We start from the raw sequence: 12,500 nt of genomic DNA on the forward strand, positions 1-12,500 counted from the left end.
TTTATATTGATTATATAAAACTAAGACATTTCGCAACAATTATTTTAGGTATAAAAATAACTTTATTGAAGGAATTGATATATGCCAGTTAAATGGTGTATTTTTAATTTCTTTCAATAAAAACATAATTGACGAATTGTATATTTATATATATTTATAAAACTCTAAGCGGTGGATCACTCGGCTCATGGGTCGATGAAGAACGCAGCAAACTGTGCGTCATCGTGTGAACTGCAGGACACATGAACATCGACATTTTGAACGCATATCGCAGTCCATGCTGTTATGTACTTTAATTAATTTTATAGTGCTGCTTGGACTACATATGGTTGAGGGTTGTAAGACTATGCTAATAAAGTTGCTTATTATTATATATTTTTATAATGATATGCATATGGTATATTATTGGATATATTTATATATTCATAATATTAAATATAAAAGCAATTATCTCAAATATTTATAAAAGAAAAAATGAAGATATACAATTCTTTCTTTTTTCAATTCAAATAATACTGAGAAATGTCTAGCATAAAAAAAATTAAATTTTTTTTAACTAGAATTGTCTCTTATTTAAAGATGCGAAAATTGAAAATATATCAAATATATTGTTCTTCATAGAGATATATTGTTTATATATATATATACATTGCTTTATACAACCTCAACTCATATGGGACTACCCCCTGAATTTAAGCATATTAATTAGGGGAGGAAAAGAAACTAACAAGGATTTTCTTAGTAGCGGCGAGCGAAAAGAAATCAGTTCAGCACTAAGTCACTTTGTCTATATGGCAAATGTGAGATGCAGTGTATGGAGCGTCAATATTCTAGTATGAGAAATTAACGATTTAAGTCCTTCTTAAATGAGGCCATTTACCCATAGAGGGTGCCAGGCCCGTATAACGTTAATGATTACTAGATGATGTTTCCAAAGAGTCGTGTTGCTTGATAGTGCAGCACTAAGTGGGTGGTAAACTCCATCTAAAACTAAATATAACCATGAGACCGATAGTAAACAAGTACCGTGAGGGAAAGTTGAAAAGAACTCTGAATAGAGAGTTAAATAGTACGTGAAACTGCTTAGAGGTTAAGCCCGATGAACCTGAATATCCATTATGGAAAATTCATCATTAAAGTTATAATATTTAAATAATATTATAGAAATAGTGTGCATTTTTTCCATATAAGGACATTGTAATCTATTAACATATATAATTTATCATAAAATATGACTTATAGTTTATTCAAATTATTATGCTTGCATTTTAACATAGGATAAATGTCATTAATTTGATAAAGTGTTGATAGATTAATAAGAATACAGTGCGTTAATTTTTCGGAATTATATAATGGCATAATTATCATTGATTTTTGTGTTTATTATATGCACTTGTATGATTAACAATGCGAAAGATTCAGGATACCTTCGGGACCCGTCTTGAAACACGGACCAAGGAGTCTAACATATGTGCAAGTTATTGGGATATAAACCTAATAGCGTAATTAACTTGACTATTAATGGGATTAGTTTTTTAACTATTTTATAGTTAATTAACACAATCCCGGGGCGTTCTATATAGTTATGTATAATAATATTTATATTATTTATGCCTCTAACTGGAACGTACCTTGAGCAGATATGCTGTGACCCGAAAGATGGTGAACTATACTTGATCAGGTTGAAGTCAGGGGAAACCCTGATGGAAGACCGAAACAGTTCTGACGTGCAAATCGATTGTCAGAATTGAGTATAGGGGCGAAAGACCAATCGAACCATCTAGTAGCTGGTTCCTTCCGAAGTTTCCCTCAGGATAGCTGGTGCATTTTAATGTTATATAAAATAATCTTATCTGGTAAAGCGAATGATTAGAGGCCTTAGGGTCGAAACGATCTTAACCTATTCTCAAACTTTAAATGGGTAAGAACCTTAACTTTCTTGATATGAAGTTTAAGGTTATGATATAATGTGCCCAGTGGGCCACTTTTGGTAAGCAGAACTGGCGCTGTGGGATGAACCAAACGTAATGTTACGGTGCCCAAATTAACAACTCATGCAGAAACCATGAAAGGCGTTGGTTGCTTAAAACAGCAGGACGGTGATCATGGAAGTCGAAATCCGCTAAGGAGTGTGTAACAACTCACCTGCCGAAGCAACTAGCCCTTAAAATGGATGGCGCTTAAGTTGTATACCTATACATTACCGCTAAAGTAGATGATTTATATTACTTGTAATATAAATTTTGAAACTTTAGTGAGTAGGAAGGTACAATGGTATGCGTAGAAGTGTTTGGCGTAAGCCTGCATGGAGCTGCTATTGGTACAGATCTTGGTGGTAGTAGCAAATAATCGAATGAGACCTTGGAGGACTGAAGTGGAGAAGGGTTTCGTGTGAACAGTGGTTGATCACGAGTTAGTCGGTCCTAAGTTCAAGGCGAAAGCCGAAAATTTTCAAGTAAAAATAAATATTACAATTATTGTGAAAATTATATACTTGAATAATTTTGAACGAAAGGGAATACGGTTCCAATTCCGTAACCTGTTGAGTATCCGTTTGTTATTAAATATGGGCCTCGTGCTCATCCTGGCAACAGGAACGACCATAAAGAAGCCGTCGAGAGATATCGGAAGAGTTTTCTTTTCTGTTTTATAGTCGTACTACCATGGAAGTCTTTCGCAGAGAGATATGGTAGATGGGCTAGAAGAGCATGACATATACTGTTGTGTCGATATTTTCTCCTCGGACCTTGAAAATTTATGGTGGGGATACGCAAACTTCTCAACAGGCCGTACCAATATCCGCAGCTGGTCTCCAAGGTGAAGAGTCTCTAGTCGATAGAATAATGTAGGTAAGGGAAGTCGGCAAATTAGATCCGTAACTTCGGGATAAGGATTGGCTCTGAAGATTGAGATAGTCGGGCTTGATTGGGAAACAATAATATGGTTTATGTGCTCGTTCTGGGTAAATAGAGTTATAATCATTTATGGTTGTAACTTGTTCCCCGGATAGTTTAGTTACGTATCCAATTGTGGAACTTTCTTGCTAAAATTTTTAAGAATACTAGTTGGGTCAAACCAATTAGTTCTTATTAATTATAACGATTATCAATTAACAATCAATTCAGAACTGGCACGGACTTGGGGAATCCGACTGTCTAATTAAAACAAAGCATTGTGATGGCCCTAGCGGGTGTTGACACAATGTGATTTCTGCCCAGTGCTCTGAATGTCAAAGTGAAGAAATTCAAGTAAGCGCGGGTCAACGGCGGGAGTAACTATGACTCTCTTAAGGTAGCCAAATGCCTCGTCATCTAATTAGTGACGCGCATGAATGGATTAACGAGATTCCTTCTGTCCCTATCTACTATCTAGCGAAACCACAGCCAAGGGAACGGGCTTGGAATAATTAGCGGGGAAAGAAGACCCTTTTGAGCTTGACTCTAATCTGGCAGTGTAAGGAGACATAAGAGGTGTAGAATAAGTGGGAGATATTAGACTTCGGTTTGGTATCGACAATAGAATACCGCTACTCTTATTGTTTCCTTACTTACTTGATTAAATGGAACGTGTATCATTTCCTAGCCATTATACGGATATATTTATTATATCTTATGGTATTGGGTTTTGATGCAAGCTTCTTGATCAAAGTATCACGAGTTTGTTATATAATCGCAAACAAATTCTTTAATGAGAGATGCATTCATGTATTATCGATTTGAAAATTTGGTATAACTCCAATTACTCAGGTATGATCCAATTCAAGGACATTGCCAGGTAGGGAGTTTGACTGGGGCGGTACATCTCTCAAATAATAACGGAGGTGTCCCAAGGCCAGCTCAGTGCGGACAGAAACCACACATAGAGCAAAAGGGCAAATGCTGACTTGATCTCGGTGTTCAGTACACACAGGGACAGCAAAAGCTCGGCCTATCGATCCTTTTGGTTTAAAGAGTTTTTAACAAGAGGTGTCAGAAAAGTTACCATAGGGATAACTGGCTTGTGGCGGCCAAGCGTTCATAGCGACGTCGCTTTTTGATCCTTCGATGTCGGCTCTTCCTATCATTGTGAAGCAAAATTCACCAAGCGTTGGATTGTTCACCCATGCAAGGGAACGTGAGCTGGGTTTAGACCGTCGTGAGACAGGTTAGTTTTACCCTACTAATGACAAAACGTTGTTGCGACAGCATTCCTGCGTAGTACGAGAGGAACCGCAGGTACGGACCAATGGCACAATACTTGTTCGAGCGAACAGTGGTATGACGCTACGTCCGTTGGATTATGCCTGAACGCCTCTAAGGTCGTATCCGTGCTGGACTGCAATGATAAATAAGGGGCAATTTGCATTGTATGGCTTCTAAACCATTTAAAGTTTATTATTTATATTTTAAACGACAATGGATGTGATGCCAATGTAATTTGTAACATAGTAAATTGGGAGGATCTTTGATCACCTGATGCCATGCTAGTTACATATGAAAACATTATTTAATACAATGACAAAGCCTAGAATCAATTGTAAACGACTTTTGTAACGGGCAAGGTGTTGTAAGTGGTTGAGCAGCTGCCATACTGCGATCCACTGAAGCTTATCCTTTGCTTGATGATTCGAAATATAAAAAAAATGTAAATATGCATGTGTAAATATGTATATTTAGTATAAAAAATCTTTATATGCTATATCTAAGAAAGCATATAAGGATTTATCACGGGTTGTCCACGTTTCCCTACTAATTGTGGCCTACTAACTGTTTCGTCATCTTATTAGTGACGTGAAAAATGAAAATAATATTTTTCATTTATATTGTTATAAGTCTTAAACCTTAAGACGGCGGGAGTTGAATTACTTTCGTTTAGGTAGCCAAATGCCTCGTCATCTTATTAGTGACGTGAAAAATGAAAATAATATTTTTCATTTATATTGTTATAAGTCTTAAACCTTATAACGGCGGAAGATGAATTACTTTCTTTTAGGTAGCCAAATGCCTCGTCATCTTATTAGTGACGTGAAAAATGAAAATAATATTTTTCATTTATATTGTTATAAGTCTTAAACTTTAAGACGGCGGGAGTTGAATTACTTTCGCATAGGTAGCCAAATGCCTCGTCATCTTATTAGTGACGCGCATGATTCAATTCAAGAGATTCCTTCTGTCCCTATTTAAAACCTCACGGATATTAAAAATATTAAACATATATTGTTATAAGTCTTAAACCTTAAGACGGCGGGAGTTGAATTACTTTCGCATAGGTAGCCAAATGCCTCGTCATCTTATTAGTGACGCGCATGATTCAATTCAAGAGATTCCTTCTGTCCCTATTTAAAACCTCACGGATATTAAAAATATTAAACATATATTGTTATAAGTCTTAAACCTTAAGACGGCGGGAGTTGAATTACTTTCGCATAGGTAGCCAAATGCCTCGTCATCTTATTAGTGACGTGAAAAATGAAAATAATATTTTTCATTTATATTGTTATAAGTCTTAAACTTTAAGACGGCGGGAGTTGAATTACTTTCGCATAGGTAGCCAAATGCCTCGTCATCTTATTAGTGACGTGAAAAATGAAAATAATATTTTTCATTTATATTGTTATAAGTCTTAAACCTTATAACGGCGGAAGATGAATTACTTTCGTTTAGGTAGCCAAATGCCTCGTCATCTTAATAGTGACGTGAAAAATGAAAATAATATTTTTCATTTATATTGTTATAAGTCTTAAACTTTAAGACGGCGGGAGTTGAATTACTTTCGCATAGGTAGCCAAATGCCTCGTCATCTTATTAGTGACGTGAAAAATGAAAATAATATTTTTCATTTATATTGTTATAAGTCTTAAACCTTATAACGGCGGAAGATGAATTACTTTCGTTTAGGTAGCCAAATGCCTCGTCATCTTATTAGTGACGTGAAAAATGAAAATAATATTTTTCATTTATATTGTTATAAGTCTTAAACTTTAAGACGGCGGGAGTTGAATTACTTTCGCATAGGTAGCCAAATGCCTTGTCATCTTATTAGTGACGCGCATGATTCAATTCAAGAGATTCCTTCTGTCCCTATTTAAAACCTCACGGATATTAAAAATATTAAACATATATTGTTATAAGTCTTAAACCTTAAGACGGCGGGAGTTGAATTACTTTCGCATAGGTAGCCAAATGCCTCGTCATCTTATTAGTGACGCGCATGATTCAATTCAAGAGATTCCTTCTGTCCCTATTTAAAACCTCACGGATATTAAAAATATTAAACATATATTGTTATAAGTCTTAAACCTTAAGACGGCGGGAGTTGAATTACTTTCGCATAGGTAGCCAAATGCCTCGTCATCTTATTAGTGACGCGCATGATTCAATTCAAGAGATTCCTTCTGTCCCTATTTAAAACCTCACGGATATTAAAAATATTAAACATATATTGTTATAAGTCTTAAACCTTAAGACGGCGGGAGTTGAATTACTTTCGCATAGGTAGCCAAATGCCTTGTCATCTTATTAGTGACGCGCATGATTCAATTCAAGAGATTCCTTCTGTCCCTATTTAAAACCTCACGGATATTAAAAATATTAAACATATATTGTTATAAGTCTTAAACCTTAAGACGGCGGGAGTTGAATTACTTTCGCATAGGTAGCCAAATGCCTCGTCATCTTATTAGTGACGCGCATGATTCAATTCAAGAGATTCCTTCTGTCCCTATTTAAAACCTCACGGATATTAAAAATATTAAACATATATTGTTATAAGTCTTAAACCTTAAGACGGCGGGAGTTGAATTACTTTCGCATAGGTAGCCAAATGCCTCGTCATCTTATTAGTGACGCGCATGATTCAATTCAAGAGATTCCTTCTGTCCCTATTTAAAACCTCACGGATATTAAAAATATTAAACATATATTGTTATAAGTCTTAAACCTTAAGACGGCGGGAGTTGAATTACTTTCGCATAGGTAGCCAAATGCCTCGTCATCTTATTAGTGACGCGCATGATTCAATTCAAGAGATTCCTTCTGTCCCTATTTAAAACCTCACGGATATTAAAAATATTAAACATATATTGTTATAAGTCTTAAACCTTAAGACGGCGGGAGTTGAATTACTTTCGCATAGGTAGCCAAATGCCTCGTCATCTTATTAGTGACGCGCATGATTCAATTCAAGAGATTCCTTCTGTCCCTATTTAAAAACTCACGAATATTAAAAATATTAAAAATATTTTCATATGGATATGCAATCGTATGGATATCCAAATATGTGTGGGAAAGTCGTACTTCCTATACGATAAATGACCGGATTGACGAAACCGTGTTCAAAAAGGTATATAGGGTAGGTGGTGTTCGGCCTACCAATATAATATTAAAATAATATTATATTAAACAGAAGATCGCCAGTATTAATATATAAGCATATGGTTATGAATACATATGCATATAACATATATGAAAATATATGAATATATAAAAAAAAAATATATATGAATATGAAAATATTTATATGTATATGGAATATATGGTAGGTGATGATGTTAGCCTACCATATAATATATAATATAATAATTTAATTATATTATATTAAATATGGAAATATTAAAAATATATTAAAAATATTAAAAATATTTTCATATGGATATGCAATCGTATGGATATCCAAATATGTGTGGGAAAGTCATACTTCCCATACAATAAATGACCGGATTGACGAAACCGTGTTCAAAAAGGTATATAGGGTAGGTGGTGTTCAGCCTGCCAATATAATATTAAAATAATATTATATTAAACAGAAGACCGCCAGTATTAATATATGAGCATATGGTTATGAATACATATGCATATAACATATATGAAAATATATGAATATAAAAAAATATATATGGATATGAAAATATTTATATGTATATGAAATATATGGTAGGTGATGAGGATAGCCTACCATATAATATATAATATAATAATTTAATTATATTATATTAAATATGGAAATATTAAAAATATATTAAAAATATTAAAAATATTTTCATATGGATATGCAATCGTATGGATATCCAAATATGTGTGGGAAAGTCATACTTCCCATACAATAAATGACCGGATTGACGAAACCGTGTTCAAAAAGGTATATAGGGTAGGTGGTGTTCGGCCTACCAATATAATATTAAAATAATATTATATTAAACAGAAGACCGCCAGTATTAATATATGAGCATATGGTTATGAATACATATGCATATAACATATATGAAAATATATGAATATAAAAAAATATATATGGATATGAAAATATTTATATGTATATGAAATATATGGTAGGTGATGGTGATAGCCTACCATATAATATATAATATAATAATTTAATTATATTATATTAAATATGGAAATATTAAAAATATATTAAAAATATTAAAAATATTTTCATATGGATATGCAATCGTATGGATATCCAAATATGTGTGGGAAAGTCATACTTCCCATACAATAAATGACCGGATTGACGAAACCGTGTTCAAAAAGGTATATAGGGTAGGTGGTGTTCGGCCTACCAATATAATATTAAAATAATATTATATTAAACAGAAGACCGCCAGTATTAATATATAAGCATATGGTTATGAATACATATGCATATAACATATATGAAAATATATGAATATAAAAAAATATATATGGATATGAAAATATTTATATGTATATGAAATATATGGTAGGTGATGGTGATAGCCTACCATATAATATATAATATAATAATTTAATTATATTATATTAAATATGGAAATATTAAAAATATATTAAAAATATTAAAAATATTTTCATATGGATATGCAATCGTATGGATATCCAAATATGTGTGGGAAAGTCATACTTCCCATACAATAAATGACCGGATTGACGAAACCGTGTTCAAAAAGGTATATAGGGTAGGTGGTGTTCAGCCTGCCAATATAATATTAAAATAATATTATATTAAACAGAAGATCGCCAGTATTAATATATAAGCATATGGTTATGAATACATATGCATATAACATATATGAAAATATATGAATATATAAAAAAAAATATATATGAATATGAAAATATTTATATGTATATGGAATATATGGTAGGTGATGATGTTAGCCTACCATATAATATATAATATAATAATTTAATTATATTATATTAAATATGGAAATATTAAAAATATATTAAAAATATTAAAAATATTTTCATATGGATATGCAATCGTATGGATATCCAAATATGTGTGGGAAAGTCATACTTCCCATACAATAAATGACCGGATTGACGAAACCGTGTTCAAAAAGGTATATAGGGTAGGTGGTGTTCAGCCTGCCAATATAATATTAAAATAATATTATATTAAACAGAAGATCGCCAGTATTAATATATAAGCATATGGTTATGAATACATATGCATATAACATATATGAAAATATATGAATATATAAAAAAAAATATATATGAATATGAAAATATTTATATGTATATGGAATATATGGTAGGTGATGATGTTAGCCTACCATATAATATATAATATAATAATTTAATTATATTATATTAAATATGGAAATATTAAAAATATATTAAAAATATTAAAAATATTTTCATATGGATATGCAATCGTATGGATATCCAAATATGTGTGGGAAAGTCATACTTCCCATACAATAAATGACCGGATTGACGAAACCGTGTTCAAAAAGGTATATAGGGTAGGTGGTGTTCAGCCTGCCAATATAATATTAAAATAATATTATATTAAACAGAAGACCGCCAGTATTAATATATGAGCATATGGTTATGAATACATATGCATATAACATATATGAAAATATATGAATATAAAAAAATATATATGGATATGAAAATATTTATATGTATATGAAATATATGGTAGGTGATGAGGATAGCCTACCATATAATATATAATATAATAATTTAATTATATTATATTAAATATGGAAATATTAAAAATATATTAAAAATATTAAAAATATTTTCATATGGATATGCAATCGTATGGATATCCAAATATGTGTGGGAAAGTCATACTTCCCATACAATAAATGACCGGATTGACGAAACCGTGTTCAAAAAGGTATATAGGGTAGGTGGTGTTCGGCCTACCAATATAATATTAAAATAATATTATATTAAACAGAAGACCGCCAGTATTAATATATGAGCATATGGTTATGAATACATATGCATATAACATATATGAAAATATATGAATATAAAAAAATATATATGGATATGAAAATATTTATATGTATATGAAATATATGGTAGGTGATGGTGATAGCCTACCATATAATATATAATATAATAATTTAATTATATTATATTAAATATGGAAATATTAAAAATATATTAAAAATATTAAAAATATTTTCATATGGATATGCAATCGTATGGATATCCAAATATGTGTGGGAAAGTCATACTTCCCATACAATAAATGACCGGATTGACGAAACCGTGTTCAAAAAGGTATATAGGGTAGGTGGTGTTCGGCCTACCAATATAATATTAAAATAATATTATATTAAACAGAAGACCGCCAGTATTAATATATAAGCATATGGTTATGAATACATATGCATATAACATATATGAAAATATATGAATATAAAAAAATATATATGGATATGAAAATATTTATATGTATATGAAATATATGGTAGGTGATGGTGATAGCCTACCATATAATATATAATATAATAATTTAATTATATTATATTAAATATGGAAATATTAAAAATATATTAAAAATATTAAAAATATTTTCATATGGATATGCAATCGTATGGATATCCAAATATGTGTGGGAAAGTCATACTTCCCATACAATAAATGACCGGATTGACGAAACCGTGTTCAAAAAGGTATATAGGGTAGGTGGTGTTCAGCCTGCCAATATAATATTAAAATAATATTATATTAAACAGAAGACCGCCAGTATTAATATATGAGCATATGGTTATGAATACATATGCATATAACATATATGAAAATATATGAATATAAAAAAATATATATGGATATGAAAATATTTATATGTATATGAAATATATGGTAGGTGATGGGGATAGCCTACCATATAATATATAATATAATAATATTTATTATATTATAATAAATATGGAAATATTAAATTATTTTCATATGGATATGGATATGGATATGGATATGGATATACATATTCATATGGATATACTAAAATATACTGAAATATACCGATGAGTATATTTAGGTGAGGGTAAAAAGGCAAATAAATACCCAGCTTGACGAAAGTGTGTTCAAAAAGGTATATAGGGTAGGTGGTGTCGTCCTACCAATATAGTATATTATTTATATTATATGAATATACTAAAATACCGATGAGTATTTTTAGGTGAGGGAAAGAAGGCAAATAAATACCCAGCTTGACGAAAGTGTGGTCAAAAAGGTATATATGGTAGGTGGTGTAAGCCTATCTATATAATATAACATACTATATTATATATTATATATACACTATATTGTATACTTAGATAATATCGTTGAAGCGTCTACGTCTTATTATAAATTATAATTTGACAAGTTTCCAATTATTATCGTTAATTTCTGGTTCTAGGCAAATAAAAATTTCTTTTTATTATATCCTAGTAAGTATATGGAATTAAATTTAATTTCATATACGTATATGATAATAGTAGTAATATTATTATTATTATTATTGTATAAATAAATATGAATAAACTATATATATGAAAATATATAAATATATGAAAATTAAAAAGTGCTTAGTTTTATATCATATAAAACTAGACTTTTATATACAAAGAAAATAAATTTTAAATTTATTATCAAAATACATATGCGATAATTTTATTATAAAATTAAGCAAATATATATATGTGAATATATACAAATTGTTGTATGTGAAAATATAAAGATATTTTAGAATTAAATATATGCATAATATTGTATTTTATTAAAAAAAATATTAAAGAAGGCTTATATAAATAAAAAGACCGCCCGCTCATATAAATACCCTAACACAAACGAGGGTTTAAGAAAAAGCCATGAAAAAAATATACCCTGAGGTGTATGCGTTGGGCACCCGAGGGATATATTATAAATATATATATATATATATATATTTTAATAAATGAACGAATATTGAATGCCATATAATAATTGGCCAAATTCGTTAATATTTTAATTTATACAAATATTTGCAATATTTATTTTCTATATATCAATATGAAAATGAAATATATCAAAGATATAAACATTATTCTGGTTGATCCTGCCAGTAGTTATATGCTTGTCTCAAAGATTAAGCCATGCATGTCTAAGTACACACGCATTAAAAGTGAAACCGCAAAAGGCTCATTATATCAGTTATGGTTCCTTAGATCGTTAACAGTTACTTGGATAACTGTGGTAATTCTAGAGCTAATACATGCAATTAAAACATGAACCTTATGGGACATGTGCTTTTATTAGGCT

General features: G+C 30.6%; 3 non-coding genes across 3 annotated transcripts in view; all 3 read left to right on the forward strand.

Moving 5' to 3' along the window:
• The first annotated feature begins 160 nt into the window (after positions 1–160).
• On the forward strand, positions 161–339 carry LOC138927236 (5.8S ribosomal RNA). Its single transcript, XR_011443763.1, has one exon. It is a non-coding gene; the product is annotated as a 5.8S ribosomal RNA (ribosomal RNA).
• Positions 340–659: 320 nt separating this feature from the next.
• Positions 660–4,609, forward strand: LOC138927234 (large subunit ribosomal RNA). Its single transcript, XR_011443761.1, has one exon. It is a non-coding gene; the product is annotated as a large subunit ribosomal RNA (ribosomal RNA).
• Positions 4,610–12,284: 7,675 nt separating this feature from the next.
• The window catches only part of LOC138927229 (small subunit ribosomal RNA), a 1,995-nt gene continuing 1,779 nt past the window's right edge, over positions 12,285–12,500 (forward strand). The window contains exon 1 of the ribosomal RNA XR_011443756.1: positions 12,285–12,500. This exon is cut by the window's right edge and continues 1,779 nt beyond it. This is a non-coding gene — a ribosomal RNA (small subunit ribosomal RNA).

Source organism: Drosophila bipectinata, unplaced genomic scaffold (genome assembly GCF_030179905.1).
Source record: "Drosophila bipectinata strain 14024-0381.07 unplaced genomic scaffold, DbipHiC1v2 scaffold_206, whole genome shotgun sequence".
NCBI lineage: Eukaryota > Metazoa > Arthropoda > Insecta > Diptera > Drosophilidae > Drosophila > Drosophila bipectinata.